The sequence below is a fragment of the Hemitrygon akajei genome, unplaced genomic scaffold, assembly GCF_048418815.1.
Source record: "Hemitrygon akajei unplaced genomic scaffold, sHemAka1.3 Scf000154, whole genome shotgun sequence".
Taxonomy (NCBI): domain Eukaryota; kingdom Metazoa; phylum Chordata; class Chondrichthyes; order Myliobatiformes; family Dasyatidae; genus Hemitrygon; species Hemitrygon akajei.
The window spans coordinates 468,731-475,882 of record NW_027332040.1 but is presented as its reverse complement, the minus strand read 5'-3'; the positions used below and the strand labels follow the sequence as shown (position 1 = coordinate 475,882).

At 43.6% G+C, this 7,152-nt stretch overlaps 2 non-coding genes across 2 annotated transcripts; one reads left to right on the top strand and one right to left on the bottom strand.

The window, feature by feature from the left end:
• Window positions 1-735: 735 nt before the first annotated feature.
• Window positions 736-810, bottom strand: trnac-gca (transfer RNA cysteine (anticodon GCA)). The gene has a single exon. It is a non-coding gene; the product is annotated as a tRNA-Cys (tRNA).
• A 6,021-nt stretch (window positions 811-6,831) lies between these two features.
• On the top strand, window positions 6,832-6,947 carry trnal-uaa (transfer RNA leucine (anticodon UAA)). The gene is made up of 2 exons: window positions 6,832-6,869; window positions 6,902-6,947. It is a non-coding gene; the product is annotated as a tRNA-Leu (tRNA).
• The last annotated feature ends 205 nt before the right edge of the window (window positions 6,948-7,152 follow it).

The window sequence follows — 7,152 nt, the reverse complement described above, 5'->3', positions numbered from 1 at the left end:
CCATATACCTATCCATTTTTTTAAAGGACTATATCGAACCTGCCTCTACCACTTCTACTGGAAGCACGATCTACACAGTTACCACTCTTTGAGTAAAGAAGATCCCCCTCGTGTTACCCCTAAACTTTTGCCGCTTTACTCTCCTCATGTCCTCTTGGTTGAATCTCCCCTACTCTCAATGGGAAAAGCCCATCCACGTCAACTCTATCTATCCCCCTCATAATTTTAAATACCTCTATCAAGGCCTCCCTCAACCTTCTACGTTTCAACAAATAAAGACCTAACTTGTTCAACCTTTCTCGGTAACTTAGGCGCTGAAACCCAGCTAACATTCTAGTAAATCCCCTTTGTACTCTCTCTATTTTGTTGACATCTTTCCTATAATTCGGTGACCAGAACTGTACACAATACTCCAAATTTGGTCTCACCAATGTCTTGTACAATTTTAACATTACATCTCAATTCTCAATATGCTCAATTCTCTAATTTATAACGGCCAGCATAGAAAAAGCTTTCTTCACCAACCTATCCACATGAAATGCCACCTTCAGGGAACTATGCATCATTATTCCTAGATCACTTTGTTCTACTGCATTCCTCAGTGTCCTACCATTTACCATGTGTGGCCTATTTTGATCAGTCCAAGCAAAATTTAGCACCTCACATTAGCGCAATTAATCTTCAATAAATGAAATTACATTCTATATCATCGCTGTGGTCACTTTTGTTTATTTTTGAACGAGGCACCTGGATTTGAACCAGGGACCTCTTGATCTGCAGTCAGATGCTTTACCACTGAGCTATGCCCCCACATTTTAAATTTTACAGATTGTGGAGGCATTAACAATAATCTTTCAAGAATCCATAGATTCTGGCGTACCGGATGACAGAAAAATTGCAAACGTTATTTCACTATTTAAAAAGGCCTGTTAGCCAGTTATCAGTGGTTGGGAAGTTGTCGGAATCGATGTTAGGGATGAGATTACGAAGTACCTGCAGGCACATGACAAGACAGGACAAAGCCTGTATAGATTTCTGAAAGTAAACTCCTGCGCGACTGGTCTGGGTGCCGGTTACCAGTAGTGTTTCACCGGTGCAGCTTAAGTGAGGAGCGGGAAGTGTCGAGGAAACAGAGAGCTTGCGGAGCGACTTAGATCATTTAGGAGAACAGGCAAAGAAGTGGAAAATGAAATACAATGTTGGAAATTGTATGGCCATGCATTTTGAAGGAAAAGGTAAACGTGCATTCAATTATTTGGATGGAGAGATAATCCAAAATACAGAGATCAAAGGGACTTGGGGGTTCTTGGGCAAGATACCCTGAAGGTTAGCCTCCAAGTTGAAACGTTTCTGAGGAAGTCGAATGCACTGTTGGCATTACTTTCTCGATCTATAGTATATAAGAGCAGGGATGTGATGTTGAGGCTCTATAAGGCACTCGTGATACCACAGTAGAGTATTGTGTGCAATTTGAGGCTCTTATTTTAGAAAAGGTATACTGCTGTTGGAGATGGTTCAGTGAAGATTCACCTTAATGATTCGAGAAATGAAAGGGTTACCGTATGAGGAACATTTTGCAGCTCTTGGGTTGTATTCCATGGAGTTCAGGAGATTGAGCCGGATATCATATACATTCCGAATGTTAAAATGTCTAAACAAATCAGAAATGGCGAAGTTATTTCCCATTGTAGGGGATTCTAGGACAAGAGTACACGACTTCAGGATTGAAGGACGTCCATTTAGAACTGAGATGAGGAGAAATTTGTTTAGTCAGAGGGTGGTAAATCTGTTGAATTTGTTGCCACGAGCGTCTGTGGAGTCCAGGCCACTCGGTGTATTTATGTCAGGGTTGGATGGGTTCTTGATTAGCCAGGGCCTCAAAGGTTATGGGGTGAAGAGACAGGATCGTGAGAATGATGGATGTTTGGGATCAGTCCATGATTGACTGGCGAAGCAGACTGAATAGGCCGTATGGCCTACTTCTTTCTTATATCTTAAAGTCTTAATACGAGATTTCAAAACCAATATAAAAAAGCAAAAGAGCAATTGAGTAATAAAAAATACAATTGAGCAATATTAGTTGGAATTTGGAGTACTGGAAAGGCATTATGAAGGTAAAAATAGAGTACGAAAGTAAGCTGACTAATAATATTAGTAAAGTTACCGAAAATTTCTTCTGATACATAAAGTATCAAAAGTAGCGAGATCGTTGGCAGCGATGCTGGAGATGTAGCGCTGTGGGACCTTGAAATACCGGACGAACTAAATAGTATATTGCATCAGTCTTCAGTCTGGAAAGCACCAGCCGCGTGATGGAAGTTACAGGTGTCAGGGGTATGAAGTGTGTGAAGTTACCATGACCGGAGAGATGGTAAGTGACTAACTCAAGTGTCCGAAGGTAGACTGGAACGACCAGATGCTGCACACCCCAGAGTTTAAAAAGTGCTGGCTGAAGACATGGTGGGGTATTAGTGATGATCTTGCAACAATCACTCGGTTCTAGAATTTTTACGGAGGACTGGAAAATTGGAAATATCACTTCACATTTCAAGCATGGAGAGTCAGAAGACAGGAAGATTCTAAGCTGGTCAGTCTGACCACAGCGGATGAGAAGGTGTTGGAGTCAATCATTAAGGATGAAGTCTCAGACACATGATGAAGTAGACCAGAGACAGCATGGTTCCGTCAAGAGAAAATTTGGCCTCAAAAATCTGTTGGAATGACTTGAAGACATAACAATCCGGCCGAATTAGGCTCATTTAGTGTCCTCTACACCACAAACTCTCCCCCAGAGGTCTACGTGTCTTTAGTGAAAACAGCAGCCAAATCATAGTGAGGGACCTCGCCCGTCTCCGCCGGCATCGGGAGCAATGTGCCAAAACACCATTACTCTTGAAAACAAAGGTTATTTACTCTTGTTGTCTCTATTTTTATTTCTGATAGGCCCATACGAGCTTTCTGCGCTCCGATTTTCATTTCTGAACGCATCCCTCTTACCAGAAAACATCCTGCCTCAATCGACAATAGCTAAATGTTTTTCAATACCGTCCAAATTGACCTTCCCCAATGAAAAATCTCAACGCACAGACTAGAACGATCTTTTTTCCCATATTTATATTGAAACCAATGGCATTGCGATCACGATATACAAAGTGTTCGTTAAATAAAGCTTCTTTCGCTTGTCCTGTTTCATTTATTTCATCATAGCAGTTCAAGTATCGCGCACGCTCTCGTTGGGCCGTCAGCGAACGATAAAAACTATTCTGAACATGTTGGACGATCTCCTACCCATCTTGTCCTTTACAAGTGTGGAATTAACAGTCAACGGGAGGAATGTTAAAAACACCTACTCTAACAACCGTAATGCCTTTGCAATTGTTTGCGATATCTCCTCAAAGTTGGCCGTCTAAATACTCTTGACCATTGGGTGGTCAGTAATCTTTCCCCATTAACGTGATCATACCTTTCCTTGTTCACGGTTTCACCAATTGAGCGTCTGTCCGTGCCTTTGAGCGCGTTAAACGACCCCGCGAAGGAAAGGAACCTGGATTAGTCGAATTCAGCATCTGCACTGACGGAAGACAGCCGAGAATTTTCCCTGACTATTAACTCTACTCCCTTCCTTTAGTCCATCCCGCTCTATCACTTTTGAAGCAAAGGAACTCTGAAAACTGAACTGCCAGACCAGACTCTCCTGCAACCCAGTCTCATTATCGGCTAAGATACCATGATTCCAGGTTTTGATCTAAGCAGTGAGTTCATCGGCTTATTCTCAGATACTTCTACCACTGAAATATACGCACCTCAGGCCACCAGTTGGACCTTGCTCAATGATTGCATTCCTGACGTTGTGTGAGATCTTATCAACATGTCTGCACCATTTCCGCACCAGCTGTTCTGGCACCCTGGTTCCAATTACCCTGTAAATGTAGTTTAAGCTTCATCATGCAGCTCTAGCTAACTTTCCGACACGATATTACTACACTTCCAGTTCACACACAAACCGTCTTTATCCACAGGTCTCAGCTTCCCTGGAAAAGAGATCAGTACTCGAAACATCGTATGGCCTGTCTCCTATACCAAACCCTTAGCCACGTGTTAATCTGTATCATAATTCCATTTCTCGCCTCATTAGGACACGCCACGTGTCGCTGTCACAACCCCGAAGATCCTGCCCTCCTCCTCAGCACCTAACTCTCTGAATCTCCATTGCAGAAAGTCGTCACTCCGATGTCATTGGTACCACAACCGCTGCCTGCTCACGCTCCTGCTGAAAAATATTCAAGATTTGATCCAAGTTGTCCCTGACCCTGGCACCCGGGATGTAACATACCATCCAGGAATCTGTCTTCCCCTTCCCTTTTGAATCAGAAAACCAGACTCAGTGCCAGAGGTCCGACCGCTGTGGCTTTTTCCTACAAGGTCATCCAACCACAAACCGCATCCAGATGTTTCTGATGGTGATGGCCATAGGGATAGTCTGCACTGCCTCTTTAAATCCTTTCCTCTTCCTGACTGTCCCACAGTTCCCTATGTCCTGCACCGTGGGTGTATCTACCACTCTATGTGTCCTAGTCCATCACGCCATAGGGCGGATTGTTGCAAGATGCAGCTGTGTGCACTTCTCTCAGGTGTCGTCATCAGGAACTCCGGAGGTCTCCCCGCCTCCCACATCCCGCGAGGAGCCTTCAACTTAGACGGTGGCTGCCCGCTTGTCCCTGTCTTACTTTAATGTGTTCTGTGCCTTTAACACTGGATCTGAGAACCTGAGTGAATTACGTTCTGTTAAGCGTCTCATCTCTCAGAAAGGCCGCTGCTCTAACGTCCAAAAGACTTTGTTTCCGTCTCCATTCTCAGATTAATCATTGACCTATAAACCTGAAAAACATTCTGACTGTCATTGAACCTTCGCTTTATTCCAAATTCATCAGATTATTGGGTCCTATAGTCTACTTTCCAACATCCATCTGTAAATCAGCGTTGCCGGGTATAATTGAACCTCCTGCGTTCAGTTTCTGTTGACATTGTTGCGATCAATTCCCACATAGTTTTTAGATTCAGAACTGTCTATAAACGTTTATTTCTCCGCTTCCCTAAATGCGAAAGCGATGAGTCTTCCAAGCGTTCTCATCCATCTCAACAAACGTCCTTCCCAAATTCTTGCCGAGACGCGTCTCACGAGTCTTCGAATTGTAATATTTTACAGCTTTACTTTACACAGAAGTTGCCTAACCTGAACAAACTGTAACACTCTCGCTTTCATTTCCGATTGACAGGATGATATATGTGATTGAGTGGATATGACGTTTCTTACAAATCAGGCATTTATTCCGTTCTCAAACGCACATCAAAAGTTGTCAGGATGGCCGAGTGATCTAAGGCGCCAGACTCAAGGAATGAAGTCTTCCGACGTCTGGGGTCGTCGGTTCGAATCCCACTCCTGACAAAATGTGTCTTTAAGCGTTCAATCGAGGCGATGTTGCTTCTGTAAACAAACCTTGGGTTGTTGAGGTGGATTAGAAAAACTGTTGGAGGATAAGATTATGTTTTTGACACTGTTCATCGTATTGCAACAGGTCACCGTACACCGAATTCTGGGTGAGTGATTTATTCAGGGAAAAAAAAAACACGGTGAAGGATCTCGACCCGAAACGTCGACTGCTTACGCTTTTCCACAGATGCTGCCTGGTCTGCTGAGCTCCTCCTGGCATACTCAGCTAATCAATATATAAAAGTTTCTGAAGTCAAATCATTGGTTGTCAGATTATTTAATGGATGGGCATGTGAGCGTACATTATCACCTGTTGATCAAAGGTCTGATTGCTGATGGGTAGTAACTGTTCTTGAACGTGGCGGTGCGAGTCCTGAGGCTCTTGTACCATCTACCCGATGACAGCAGCGCAAAAAGAGCATGGCAGGATGGTGACGACCTCTGACGGTTGATGCTGTTTTCCGGTGACATCTTTTTATGTGGATCTGCTTAATTTTTGCGAGTGATTTCCCGTGATGGATTGGGCCGAATTCATTAACTTTTTAAAGATTTTCCTTCAAAGGTACGGTATTTCCGTACCACGTCTTGATGCAGACAGACAATATACTCTCTACGATACAACTATAGAAGAACATCAAGGTTATTGATGTCATGCTGAATCTCCGCAGTCTCCTAAGAAAGCAGAGGAAATAGTCATACCAACAATTTAAAGTTAAATACGCGCCCCGCCTCTGATCCTCCAAGGAGAACTAGCTCAAAAACCTTTGGTTTTCCCTCTGCTGAAGACAGCAATCAGTCCTTGGTCTTGCCGATATAGCGGGATAGTGTGTTGGCACATCTTGTTTAAAACGATCCCCTCGTAGTTGAAATGTATGCCCTAAGAGGGGATCGTTTTAAGATATGTAAACCCTGGAGCGGAGATAATTTCTGCTGCTCTACCAATATCTATGCCTGAAAATCTAAGAAACGTCTGTCAGATCCCCCTTCATCTCCGATGCTCCAGAGAAAAAGAACAAGTTTGCCCGAACTCTCGTTACTGTACAAACCGTCTATTTCAGGTAGCATCTTGGTGATGCTCTTCTGCACACTCTCCGAATCCGCGTCATCCTTTCTCTGGAGGATGGCCTGAACAGAGTGCAGCAGAATTCCAGTGCTGTGATGCTGTACACTCTGATTCCGCACATGCTCGGCAATCTGAGAAAATGCATCCCGTCCATATTCATTTAAAATCCCAGGATATAGATTGTGTTTATATGTATACCCGCTCAACAAAACAGTCAGTCAGACTATTACGAAATACAGCTGTTTATCTGGCATGTGGAGAGAGTACTGCAGGGGCTGTCAGGGTGGCCGAGTGGTCTAATGCGCCTGACTTAATGCGAGCAAGTCGCTTCCTAGTAAACGCGAGTGTTCTGGTCTCCACCTGGAGGCGTGGGTTCGAGCCCCACTCCTGACAAATACTCTGTTTTTCACGTGCTGTTTTTATAATGCAATCACTGTAATTTTACTGAGCGACCAAAGCGTGGACTGTTTGGGAGTATGAGAAAGAAGCAATTAAGATAATATGATAGGGAAAGAATGTTGTACCTACATCCCTGATATTTCAGAAAATATAACTGACTTGAACCAGCACGTAATGGAAAAGGTTGTGGAGATGAGGA